We start from the raw sequence: 14,843 nt of genomic DNA, 5'->3' as shown, positions 1-14,843 counted from the left end.
ACACGCACACACACACACACACACACACACACACACACACAGACACATTTACACTCAACATCCCACTCTTTCTCATACACACACAGTGGTCCTGAGCCCAGGACCAACTGGTCTTAAGTGGGAGACTGCCGCTTCCCCACCTGAGCGCCCCTACCTCCCCACAGGGAGGGCACCCAGAATCCCGGAATGCCAACCAGACACCCCAACACGGACCAAACCACCACCCCCCACGACGGCGCGCCCAAGAGAGGCATAGACCCTCCCCAGCGCAGGGAGGGACCCAAACAGGCGACAGACGCCCACGGGCACCAGGGCCCCGGACTCCGCACCCGACCGCCACAGGGGAACCCAGCCAACCGGACAGGGCCAGCACCCACCACCATGGGCCCCCCAGACCCACACCCCAAGACCACAAGAGCATACATCCAGCCCCCCCCACCAACAACCAGGGCCCGCACACAGAAATCACCAAGCGGCAGCCACCGTCCCCAGTCCAAGGGCCATCAGACACCCGAATCCCCCGATTCCCCCCCCAGCCACCTGCCGGACGCACCAGGAGACACGACTACAGCCGCCCACCCCCATCATGTGATGGAGCTGATCAGTGGGAACCAGAGAGATTCAAATGTAGCCAATTGGTTTTTTGAGGTTGCAGACATTCTTTCCAGACTAATGTGGTCTAAAAGTACATTTCTATAGTGATTTATGCATAAATCATTTTTTGATTTCCACTTCATGAGGATAGTTTTCTTAGCGATGCATAAGACAGTGAGAACTATGTGCAATATATTTGTTTCCATGTTTAGTTCACTTACATCACCTAAAATGCATAGTTTGGGTGAAGCTGGGATATTGCAATTAAACCAGGTAGATAAGTCTTCACATATCATCTTCCAGAATCTCTGAACAGGCATGCAAAACCATATAGCATGTATATAATTCTCAATATGATTGCCCGAACAGTTAGTGCATATATTTGTTTCTCTAAGGCCCATTTGGAACATTCTATGCCCTGTATAATGTGTTCTATGGAGAATTTTGTATTGTATGAGTTGTAAATTTGGACTTTTCGTCATTTTGAAATTGTTTAAACATATCTGTGTCCAAAAGTTCTTATCTGGGTTCATGGAGAGATCTCGATCCCATTTCGTAATTGGGAGGGATATTGAATCATTAATTTTGGATAATAACTTATATATTTTTGATAACAATTTAGGAGTATAGAGATTCATGAACTCTTTTATCAATACTGGGATTTCTAATGTTAGATTATTTAAATTAAATCTTGCTTGTATAATGGACTTTAATTGTAGATACTCCAGAAATTTGCTACTGCTAATTTCGTATTTTGAAATAAGATCTTCAAATGACATAAAGGTCCCCTCCTGTATAACATGTTCTAAATTCTTAATTCCTTTCTCTTGCCATTGTGAAAAATTAATAACTGTTTTTTTCTGACATATATCTGGGTTGTTCCAAATGGGTGTCCTTTTACATGGTATTAGTGAAGACTTAGCTATCTTTAAAAACTCCCACCAAGCTGTCAGAGTGGTGTTTATGTTTAGGCTTTTAAAGCAGCTATAGTGTTTAATACTGGAGCTAATGAAAGGTAAGTCAGAGATTTTCACTTTTCCACTGAGTGTTTGTTCTAGGTCCAGCCAAGGGCTGCCTAAAGGGTTTGTTTTAATCCAACTTGTAACATATTGCAATCTATTGGCTAAAAAATAGTGATAGAAGTTTGGTAGTTCTAGACCACCATGGCATTTTAGCTTCTGTAAAGTCTTCAGACTTATTCTCGATGTTTTATTTTTCCATAAAAATTTTGAAATGTTTGAGTCTAATGACTTAAACCAAGCAGCAGGAGGTTTATTAGGGATTAATGAAAACAAATAATTGATTTTAGGTAGAATCAGCATTTTTACAGTAGCAACTCTCCCAATAAGAGATATAGGTAGAGAATTCCATCGTGTGAGATCGTCCTCTATTGTTTTTAGTAGAGGAGTATGATTCAATCGTATCAGGTCTGATAGCTTGGGGGAAAAATGTATACCTAAATATTTAATGTTGCCCGACTGTAGTGAAGTAGTGCTCTGAAATGTACAATTCAGAGGTAGAACTGTTGATTTACTCCAGTTAATGGAATAATCTGATACAGATGAGAACTTATCTATGAGTGTGATTGTCTTTAGCAGAGAAGTTTGTGAGTCCCTAAGGAAAAGTAATACATCATCAGCATAAAGGCTTATCTTATGGTCTGTATTTTCTGTTTGAATTCCTTTAATATCTACACTTTGTCGTATTTTTGCTGCTAGTGGTTCAATAAAAAATACAAAAAGTGAGGGAGAGAGCGGGCAGCCCTGTCTGGTGCCTCTCTGCAGACTAAAGCTTTGTGAAATAAGATCATTTGTCCTAACCCGTGCATTGGGAGAGCTATATAATGTTTCAATCCAGTTTATGAAGGATGGACCAAATCCAAATTTATTTAGAACTGCTAACAGAAATTTCCAATTTACCCGGTCGAATGCTTTCTCTGCATCTAAAGAGAGAACTATGGTTTCTAATTTGTTAATGGAACAGTAATCTATTACATTTATTAGTCGACGTGTGTTATCGGCTGAGTGCCGGCCTTTGATAAAACCTGTTTGGTCCGAATGTATAATGGATGGAGTGATTTTTTCTAACCTCCTTGCAAGAACTTTGCAAATTATTTTAAGGTCTACATTTATAAGCGAAATTGGGCGATAGCTGGATGGGAGTGTTGGATCTTTGCCTGGTTTAAGAAGCAAGGTAATGTTGGCAGAGTTCATGTTTGGAGATATTATGCGGTCCTTCTTGATTTGAGTGACCATTCTAAAAAAAAGTGGGTTCTAACACAGACCAGAATTCTTTATATAACTCTGCAGGAAAGCCATCTGGACCTGGAGCTTTATTATTTGGGAGATCCTGTATTGCTTTAAAGAATTCGGAAGATGAAAAAGGTGAATCAAGAGTCATAACCTGTTCCTCATCTAGTTTAGGTAGATTTATATTTTTCAAAAATTCTTCCATGTCAGCATCAGATGGATTAATCTGTGATGAGTATAATGCCTCATAAAAGTCTTTAAAATTGTTATTAATTTCCTGTGGGTCATGAGTAATGTTACCAACAGAGTCTTTAATTGAAGAAATAGCTGTTTTTTCTTTATTTAGTTTTAATTGGTTTGCCAGGAATTTTCCAGATTTATTTCCATGCTCGAAGTTTTCCAAACGCAGCCTCTGCAACATAAATTGTGTCCTTTTATCAATGATTTCATTTAGTTCCAATCTTAATTTCCGCAGGGTGTTAATTATATGTTCTTGTGGTGAAGCAGCATAGGCTGTTTCTAATGATTTTATTTTCTGTTCCAATTCTGACACACAAGTTTTTTCTTAAATTTTCTTATGTGCGCAGTAAGATATTATTTTACCCCGCATTACTGCCTTCCCTGCTTCCCAAAGAACACATGGCGATATTCCAGGCAGGTCATTATGTTCTAAATATATAGCCCACTCTTTTTTGAAGTAATTAATGAAATCTTGTTCATTAAGTAATGATGTATTAAATCTCCAGTTCCTAGCTGGTGGTATAACTCTTTTCCGTGTCAAAGACATAGACACCGGTGCGTGATCGCTAATAATGATAGGGTGAATTTGAGTGTCTGTGATTTCCCTCAACATAGAGCTGCTAACTAAAAAGTAATCTAAGCGAGAGTGAGATTTATGTACGTGTGAGAAAAAACTATACTCTCTCAGAGTGGGGTGATGTGAACGCCAAGCATCGCATAGACCAAAATCCTTCATGTACTGTTTAAGAATGTCTGCAGACTGCCAGTTCCTTTGACTCACTGCTGTACTGAGCCTGTCAATCTCTTCATTAAGTACCAAGTTGAAGTCTCCTCCTATCACCAGTGTGGTGTCAGAGTGATCAGAAAGTGAAGTGAAGAAGGTATGAAAGAAGGAGGGGTCATCAACATTTGGCGCATATATACTAGCAATGCAAAAATTAATATTTTGAATAGATAAATTAAGTATTATAAATCTGCCTTCTGGGTCTGATATAGTGTTTCTGATGGTGAAGTTTAACTTTTTGTTAATCAATATAGCTACACCTCTTTGTTTGGAGTTATAACAGGCTGAGTATGTGTGAGGAAACTGTGGAAAGGAGAATGTTTGTGCAGATGTTTTAGATACATGTATCTCCTGTAGAAACACAATGTCAGCCTTTAAATCATTTAACCGATGGGCAATTTTTACCCTCTTTTCCCCCGAACCAGCTCCACGTACATTCCATGAGACAAACCTCAGCATGCTCATATTTGAGTTACCTGGGAAAGTCACGTGTGCTCACTAACGGTGTGTGTGTGTGTGTGTGTGTGTGTGCTCTCGCATGTAACCTGTATGACTGTGTGCTCGTGTGGTAAACATGTTGGGTGCAAAAAACAAACAAACAAAAAAAAAACAATAACAAACAAAAAAAAAAACAATGAGTGCTTAACATGGTAACAGTCTGCTATACTGATTGACCCGGCATTAATAGTTATAAACAGACATATATAATGAGCTTTTAGCGGAGAAGGAGTGAAAGAGTCAGAACAGACGTGTTTGTATACAGATCACCTGGTCAGTACAGCCATGGCGTTGTTTTCTGGTCGCGGTGAAGCTGTCCGTTCACGTAGAGTTTATCCACCGCGATGACAGCCCGAGAACCTTCCTGGATGTATTTTTTTCGGATAGGGAACAGAACTTTGCGTCGCTCCAGGATTTCTTTGGGAAACTGGTCGTTAACGCTGAAGTCCGTTCCCCTCAGCTCTCGCCCGCGGCTCTTCACCAGTTCCTTCTGTTTGAAGTGTTCAAACTTAGCCACGATGGGTCTGGATCGGTGTCCTCCGGGTCGTTTAGCTCCTATGCGGTGAACGCGAGCGAAGGTGATGGTCTTCACGGTGTCCTCCGGAAGCTTCAGGTAAGTCTGTATGAACTCCTTCACTGTTGTCTCCGGGTTTTCCTCTTGCTTCTCTGGTAATCCAGAAAACACGAGGTTGTCTCTCATGCCGCGGGCCTGGAGCTCAAGGACGGTCTCTTTTATTTTTTTTATTTTCCTCTGAGAGCTGGTTCATTCCCTTAGTGAGGGAGTTCACCGACTCTCTGAGGGCAGTGTTTTCCGCAGCGAGTGTTTCCACCTGCTGCTGGCTGAACTCCACAGACTCCCGCAATGCCTGAAACTCCTTATGGAGAATTTCCAGAATGGAAAGGCGAGCGTCGAAACTGGACAGCTTCTTATCTATGGACTCCAGAATATCCACCATATCGCTGGAATGTGAAGTAGCCCCAGGAGAATCTTCAGGGCGACTCCTCTTGGCGGACGGAGCTCCTTTTTTACCTGAGGGAGTCGGCGTTTTGTCTGGTTTCCCCATGACAACTCGCTCGAAACACTCGTCAATAAAAGTTTGCAGACTGTCCAGGTCCTCTTCGCCGTCCTCCAGTGCGCTTCAGGTAGTTATTATCTAACTAATATAAACTTTATAGCCTTTAAAGCTGTCTAAATCTAAGCTGGCTAATTAATCTATACAGCTAGTGTTTAGCCTTTCTTCTGATATGTAAAAGGTAATATCACTACTTAATTTATTTCATTATTCCCTAATGATTTAACCTGTGTAATTTTGTATGAAAGACAAATTTGTAAGTACACTTGGGTAAACTAAACTGCACCTTTCCAGGTTCTTCAGTGAGCATGTGCAAAGCAGTACATTCAAATTCAGGAAAACTTTTAGTAAGTTTTATTCAACTTAAATACTAATTTACACTGCATTTTTTCCACCATGGTTACCTTCCCTTTGGTGTTTACTTGCATTTCATTCAATGGTTGACTGCCTGGCTACAGTGTTGTAGCTGTAACGCCAGACAGACAGGAGTGATGCATGCCGAGTAAAAGGTTCATTTACAGAGTGGTCAAGAGGTTTATACAGCCAGAAAACAGGGTAAACAACACTCACACCGAACACAGGAGATGTAGTAGGGTAAACAGTCCAAGATCCGTGACAGTACCCTCTCCTGAGGAGTCCGAAAGGACCGAAGGATGAGGACGACACAAAGGAACCGCCCCTCAGGCGTTCCACCACGTAGACAGGTCCACCATCCATGAGCACAGGTGGAGGAGGCAACACCCCATGTGAGGTCTCATCCAGCAGACCAGGAAGGTAAATCAAGGCAGTAACTTAATTGATTCTTTTGATGATTTTAAAAGGGCCAATATACTTAACACCCGGAAATCCCCCTGGTAGATAGCCAAACACGATCCCCCGGGGAGTAAAGTGGAGCCTCCCGAAGTTGACGATCCTGCTGTTTGTGTTGTTATATAGCTTCTATACGTCTGTGAGTCTCCTCCCACACTTCCTCGCTACGGCGCATCCACTGACCTACAGCAGGGATATCAGATGGTTCAGCTGACCATGGCATAAGGGGAGGTTGATAACCTAGGAAGCACTGAAAGGGCGTTAATTTAGTAGAAGAAATTACCAAGGAGTTTTGTGCAAATTCTGCCCAAGTGAGATATTGGGCCCAGTCATAAATATTGTTAGAAAAATATATATGTAAGAATTTTCCTAGTTTCTGATTCATTCTTTCACACTGACCATTACTCTGAGGATGATAACCGGAAGACAAACTGACAGAGATGCCCAACCTATTCATAAATGCAGACCAGACCTGAGATATGAATTGAGGGCCGTGATCAGAAACTATATCCTCAGGGATACCAAAAACACGAAATACATGATTGAATAGGCTCTCAGCAGCTTCAAATGCAGTGGGTAATTTAGCAAAGGGGATCAATCTAACACCACGTGAGGAACGGTCAACGACCATCACGATGACTGTATTGTGATTAATTTATCTCTACACTGATGGTCTCTACACCTGATTGGTTCATATGTTTTATCAGGTGGGCATTATGCGGGAGGAGGATTAATATGATTTAATCGGTTGATTATCAATGAGATCACATGGCACAGTCGTAAGGACAGTGTGGAGGGAGTTGAGTTGCACAGGATTTACTGAAAACCTCACTGAGGTCAGAACACTTGGGAGGAATATGTGTAAGAGACTCAGGCTCTGGACTTTCTACTGTGGTAGACTAGATCATCAATTGGGGATTAATGATGCAATGTTTGAGACAGGCCAAGATGTTATTTCATTATTTGACCAGGAAATTAATGGATTATGTTTTCTCAACCATGGGAGACCTAAAATAACAAAATAGTTTGTGTCAGTCAATACAAAAAAAACTGATCTCCTCAGAGTGCATAGCGCTGACGTTCATCTTGACTGGGACGGAGGTGTGAGAAATGGCTCCCTGTCCAACAGGTGTCCCATCCACCGCTGACAGTCTCACAGGATCTTCCAGGGGTTTAAGTGGAAATTGGAGTTGTCTGGCCAGCTGTTCATTTATAAAGTTGCCCTCGGCCCCGGAGTCAATTAGTGCTGGGAAAACAAAAGGAGAAGCAGACTGGCAGAGCAGAACAATAGAAATGAAAATAGATTTGGAAATCATGTCAGAGCAGAGACGCTTACCCCTTTAGCGTGTTGAGAAGATTCCACACGCTTTGCCGAGTATTCAGCAGGTGGCTCGTATGGATGGTCCGGGTTGCCATGGTGACCATGGGAGAGCCCACCATTGGACAAGCCAGAAGATATTTTTGCTACTCGGGAGGGGCGAATCTGACATTCACAGACACAAGCCAGCCTGTATTTGTCGTAGACGCTCCTCTCTTGACAGCCAGGTAGCGTCAAATTGCATGGGTTCCTCGTGGGTAAGTGGTCACTGGTCGAGGAAAGGTGGAAATACTGGGAGTAAATCCAGTAGCGTGTGGAGTTGCCTGGTGAATAGCCTTGATAGTGGTTTCCAGTGTTGGGAGTAACGGCGTTAAAACTAACGGCTTTACTAACGCCGTAACGAGTAATCTAACTAATTACTCTGACTGTAACTATAATGCCGTTACCATTTCCGACACCCCGTTACTGCACGTTACTTTAGCCGCTCTATGAACTTTTTTTTTTTACTTCGCTTTGCCCTGGTTAACCCCTCCTCTTTCCTGTGAACTTGAGCTTCTGGCCGCTGTGTCTGTGTGTTGGCGTGGTGAAGTAAGACACAATTGTGACGATTTGCTGCTCTAATCAATTCAGTGATCGCCGTGGACAGGCCAAGTTCCGATTTAAGGACGTTAAGCTCTTTTTAGCTGCTCCGGTTTTTGTGGTGCTGCTGCTTTCTCTTTTAGAGCTTAGATTCTCTGCCCGAACCCGACCTGACCCAAAGACCGTCCCAAAATCTGGCTCCTATTTTTATTTTATATAAAGCTCTGGTGTGATAATCACAATGTTGCTAAGTAACCAATTATTATTGTTCACTAAAGCGAACGAAATAGCGAAAACTGAAAGTGAAAAAACATTTGTGTTAACTGAATCTAATAAAAACGGCAATTAAAAGGAAAAAACATAACTATCTCGAACTGTATTTTGTGTTTATAAAACTAACTAAAACGAACTAAAATTACTGAATTTTCGTGTTTAATTTATTTATAAGCGCTGTTGTACAGCGGAGTTGTACAGCGGAGTTGTACAGCGGGCGGTGTTGCCGAGCGCGTATCACCTGTGGCGTTAGTTCTTGTGTAAAGCGCTCACGCTAGCCGCAAAATACGACAGAAAACACTGAAAAACTGCAGAACTATGTATGGGATTACAATATGAGCGCGAGGCAGATGAAAGAGAAACAGGAGATACAGTGTGTGAGAACATTTACCTGTGAGTAGCTCATACCAGAACAAGCAAATCTCTCGCTCTCTCTCTCTCTCTCTCTCATGTTTATTAGATTGATCTCTCTGATGAGATGTGTGAAAACTAATAAAAACTAGCAAGCCCACCCTAAAAACAAATTAAAACTTACTGAATCAAACTATAATAAAATGAAAAATGTAATCACGTAGCTCTGGGCGCACGTGAACGCCTCCGCGTTTGACTTGCAGCACTGTGTGTAATGTTAGCTGTTCTTAAAAATCATTTTAATTAAATAATAGTTTTATGCTATGTTACAGTGTTAATTAACATAATTCTGATTATATTTCGCTCATTCAATCAGCCCGAAAACAGACAGTTTATGGGGCGGATCGGGCTCATAATGACAGTTCATGGTTCGGGCTTGGGCAGAACGTGCACGGGCCCGGGCTGGGTCGGGTCGGATTTTTGGGGCCCGATCTAAGCTCTATTCTCTTTTGGTGAAACTGTTATATTAATACTATTTTAACGGTCATTAGATTGTTGTTTTTGTCCATTATTTTGTTTTGTTTATATATACATATTTCCTTTGAGTGTGGCTTGGTTTGTTTAATTTCATCCCCAGACGCGTTTTTCCGTTTTTTCCGTTTTTTTCAGTATTATATGTTTTAGTAATTTTCTTTGGTTCTGTTAAGAATTTCGTTTTTATTTTTTGTAATTCGTTAGATTATATTTTTGTCAACATTTTGGGTTTATTTTCGTTTGTTATTTTTCTAATAATAATAGTAAATACATAATTCATTTCCTTTTTTTTGACGGGCGAATAATAAAAGTAACGCGATAGTTACTTTTACTGGTAACTAATTACTTTTATAGTGGAGTAACTCCTTTAGTAACTCAGTTACTTTTTTTGGAGAAGTAACGAGTAACTATAACTAATTACTTTTTCAAAGTAACGTGCCCAACACTGGTGGTTTCACGACCCAATGACGAATTTCATTTTAACTGATCCAGTCTAATAGCCCGGGAATTAACTTCCCCTGAGATTGTCCCTGATGGGGATGACCGAAAACGAGCTGAAATTCGCTCAGGAGCTGTTCATATGTGCCGTTCTCCACTAAAGGCCAGATAGCAGTAGCCCAATCTAAAGCTTTGCCGGTCAAACAAGAAACAAAAAACTATATGCGCACTCTGTTGGTGCTAGATGGCATGTTAGCAAAATATAACGAACCCTCTGCGTAGATCAGGGTTGCCGTCATATTTATCAGGCTTGCTCACTGAGAAAGTAGCTGCTGCCTGGGCTGGATAAGCAAGGCTAGCCAGGGGCTGGCTAGCAGGAGGTAAGCTAGCTGGAGTGTTTACACTCAGTTGGGCTAACTGAGTGGAGATACCCTGGAGGCTAGCAGTTATCTTAGCTAGCTGAGGGTGTGGTTCAGTTTGCGGAGCGGAGAGAGCATTTACAGAGTGAGTGAGACCCTCAGACAGCAGGCCATGCTGTCCGAGCATTCTCCCCTGGTTCCCGACAGCCTGCTGTAAATCCTTAAACTCGGCCATCACTTTTACCGGGGAGGTATTATGTAACGCCAGACAGATAGGAGTGACGCTTGCCGAGTAAAAGGTAAAGACTTGTTTATTACAGAGTGGTTAAAAGGTTTATACAGCCAGAAAACAGGGTAAAAAAACACTCACACCCGAATACAGGAGACATAGTAGGGTAAACAGTCAGAGATTCGAAGCCAGAAAGACAGTCCAATAATTGCAACAAATCCGATAAGGGCAAAGACAAAAGGCAAAATCCGTGATGCAGAAAAATAGGTCACAACAAAAGGGCAGACAGAAAAATGCTGGAAAAAACGCTCAGTACGCAAAATGAGTCGACAATACCTCGCAAAGTACAGATGCCAAATGAAAGCTTATATACATAATAGAGAATTAGTTTAAACCGGAACTTCCTAGAATACAGGTGACACTGAACGGGGGAGCGTAATGTGAAGGTGAGTGGCTGAAGGTGACGTCATCGCCAGTGTGTTTTTGGGAAGTGGAGTTCGGCAGTGTGGAAGGAGAGCACTGTGGCAATTAGCAATTTATTTTTATTGTTTATAGTGAAATGCCACTTTATGGTGGCCAAGAACCACACTAAAACAGCTCTGCGCGGATTCATTTTGTGGATGCAAGGTCATTTTGTTTTCTATTACAGAACAAAAAAACAGTCTAACTTTGCCTGAATAAGCAATAGTTATTAATGTTTAGGGGCTGTATTAAGAATATACAGTAGAAGCAACCCTCTCACATTTTTTGTTTATTATTTAATTACACAAAGGAATGTAGCCCTTGTGAACAGGACTAAGTAGGGGACATGCCCATTATTCAAACAAATATTGCGAGGAACCAATACCCATATTAATGTGATGTGAACTGAATTTAGTGTTATTGGGCCCTATTGTTCACCCCGCGATGCTCGTTGCCATCTTACTCACCGTCAACATCTATTTTCACACCTTGCACTCTTGCAGTTAAAATAGTGTATCATGTAATTAATTGAGGTCATAGGCGTGCACACATAGACATCAGGTGGTGCTAAAGCACCAAGTCTTTGAAACTTTGAAATGTTTTTTTTTTTGTAAATATTCTTCTTATTATTATTATTACTATTATTATTATTATTATTATTATTATTATTAAGATTTTACTGAAGCCATGTTGAAATGATCTTTTGAAAACCTGAGCGATTAAAAACGAGTGAAAACAGAATGCCCTGAAATCAGCTCACACACGACATCTCTCTCTTCCTCTGTCACGTGACCCCGCAGGGTCGCGCAAGCATAGGCCAATCACGGAGCCGGTTCAGGAAGAAGTTCCCGCCTCTTAATAGAAACAGCCAATCAGCTCGCTGGTTTTGCAGAGCCAGGAGGAGATTGGGGAAGCCCCCCTTCGCTGTGGAGGATTTGTAAAGTTTTCTTTTTTAGATTCAGCAGCAGGGTGCAGCGAGCTGACGTTAAAACAGATCTGGATATACAGCAATTTTTCTAAAAGGTAACGTAGCTTACCATGTACACTGATATGAGATTATTTCTGATAGCTGGTTAAAAATAAACGACTCAAAACCCACAGATCAAACCCTCTGTGAGCTTGTGATAGTCATTGTGACTAGGATTACTGTAAATTATAATGAAGGAAAATTATTTTAAAGCAGTTTCTTAACCAATCCATATGATCAGCTAATAAACTCTCATTTATTGAGTTTACCTGTTAAAATTAGATTTACTGATGGAATATATCTGGTCCTTTAGTAAAAGCTCATGAAAATAACAGACTAGGAGGGTTTGGGTCATCTAAAGTTTATATTAACATCTGCCAAAAATCTCTATGAAACATAAGGTTACATTCTTTTACGTAAAAGACCACCATCATAAGTACTTTTAGTCGAAAAAAGGTGGTGCAAATGTAAATATACAAGTATGCAACAGAATTGACATGCCAATACATAATTATAATAGTAAGAATAATAATATATGTTATATTCTTTTAAACATTAGGTGATACCTCATCAGTTTTTTTTCATATATTTATATATAGTTCAGACATTGCACGTATATTTTCTTATCAACAGTAAATGTAAAGTGGAGTAACATGTTTAAGTTGTAAAGTGAACTTTACTTGGATGTAACTAATAATAAACAGAAGTACAAAAAGAATGGTTTAATTATGATTAAAGGTAATTCCACAAACATTGTTTTAAGAGACTATAAAATGGGCTTATTCAGATAAGCAGATTACATTATATTATATTATATTACATTATAGATGTGTCCCCCCCAATATCAAACCTGCTCCTACGTCCTTGCTAGCAAGGCACACTAGATGCGCTGCAGCAGCAGTTCAGTTCAGCGAGTCTTCAGCACAGCAGCACGGCAACAGATAGGCTTCTTCTCCACCGTGTCCCACCAGCCAGGTAACATACACATCAAGTAAAATCCTACCGTTTGCCCTCTAAACCCAACCTGAAATCAGTTTCTTGTGCAGTAATATGTCTCATACAGCACCAAACTACTATGTATTTTATCAGTTGGCAGTGTGACATTTTTCCATTGACAACTCAGGTTTAGAGAATGTTACAAATAAAAGCCAAATTTCATTCAACATGTGCGTGTATTTTTTTTATAATGAAGTGTTCTACATGTGCTAAAAAGTGCCCTTCCCCCCCCCCTGAGCACTTGCCCCCCAAAATGTCTGTGCACGCCACTGATTAAGGTGGAATAATAGAGTGAATACAGAGTGAAGTAATGTGCAATATGTAAGATAAAATGCTAATGAAATGTTTAATGAGCAACTCCATAATCTGAAGACATCAAAATTACTTTTTTCCTTGAGTTGTGCAGATCCAGTTGCCTGCATATCACTAATCTGATGAGACTAACTAATTATTTAGAAGCTTATTGGGATTTTTCATTGTTTTTTCAACCGTAGATGAAGCTGTATACTCCTGTTCCTATAATTTGTTATGTTGTACGTTATAAAAAAAGAAAACCAATATGCTCTACAGCTGAAGTAATATATTTAAGATAGAATAGTATAGTAACATTAATGTAAATTGTATTCACGTTTGTGCAGACTGTTTTTTTGAGGACCCTTTCCATACTGGAGAACCTTCTCCTGTGCCCACCTTCTGAGGGGAAACCTGCTTCTTCCAATTTGGTCCATCAATTTCATGGACACTTATCCTCAATAGGTGGTAGGACTTGAGTGCACTCAGTAGGTACAAAAAGGGAAAATCCACTAACAAACAAAAGGAGAATCAGGACATTTTTTGTTTGTTTTTGGATCCATTCTTCTTATTTTTTTCCTGGTACCAGAATTTTATTGTATAAGGTAAACAACTATAAATGCATAATTGTTGGAAGTTGGTGGTTTATAAATTACTTTTGTTTATATTTAGGCCATATAACAATTTAATGTGAATCTAATTTTGAAAGGGTGAAACTTATCTATTTATTAAAAAAGGATCTAAGATTCAAGTTGGACAATGAAACTGAACCAAATTTATTATTGTCCCAATGGAAAGTTCTGGTGGGGAGTTGAGGTGCACAATGAATTCTTTGAATGTATGTGTTTTGGATACAGTCCGGGTTAGCACCCAAACATCCCTTTCAGACAACTTCTTCTTGCGTCCACAGTTAATCCTGTTGGATGTGGTTCGTCCTTCTTGGTGGTATGCTGACATTAACTTACGTCCTGATTGTTGTTAGGCTGGAGGGGTAGGGGGTAGGGGGAAGGGATAGGGCTTGTTAGCCCTTCAAACACAGTTCAAAAGTGTTTTATGGTACAGTTTCATGAATCTTACTTACTTATTTCTGAATAATTTGTCGAACTGTAGTCACAGGAACATCAAGCTGTTTGGAGATGGTCTTATTACCTTTACCTTTAACATGTTTGTCTATAATTTTCTTTCTCCTGAGACAACTCTTTCCTTCGCTTCCTCTGGTCCATGGTGAGTGTGGTACAAACCATGTCACCAAACAGCACAGTGACTACCTGTAGCCCTATATATAAACCCACTGAATGATTACAAGATTGTAGACACCTGTGATGCTAATTAGTGGACACACCTTGATTTAACATATCCCTTTGGTCACATTATTTTAAGGGGTACCATCATTTCTGCCCAAGCTTCTTTAATAAGTTTAGTTTTTAAAATAAATCTGTTGAACCATGGTTCAAAATCAGTGTCAGATTTTCATTTGTTAATTTTCATAGAATTTTTATTTATTATTACTAAGGCCACATAAAGACAGATATTTTTAAAAAAGGTGTGTTGTCTCCGTTTTTAAAAATATCTTCGTCCACACGAGCAGTGTTTTCAGAAATATCTCCGTCCACACAGAAACGCTATACCACTCAAAAACGCTGAAGTGAATAGCTATTCTCTAGACACTTGGACGTTTTTTCGTCACTCCTCAGCAACAACTACTTACATTTTTTTAATTGTCTCACCAATTTTTTACTGTTCGCGGTAGGGTCTGTACCTCCAGACAGGAGGATGGGAAAAAACTGCACACAGCGCA

Source organism: Astyanax mexicanus, chromosome 3 (assembly GCF_023375975.1).
Source record: "Astyanax mexicanus isolate ESR-SI-001 chromosome 3, AstMex3_surface, whole genome shotgun sequence".
NCBI lineage: Eukaryota > Metazoa > Chordata > Actinopteri > Characiformes > Acestrorhamphidae > Astyanax > Astyanax mexicanus.
This window is presented reverse-complemented; position numbering follows the sequence as displayed.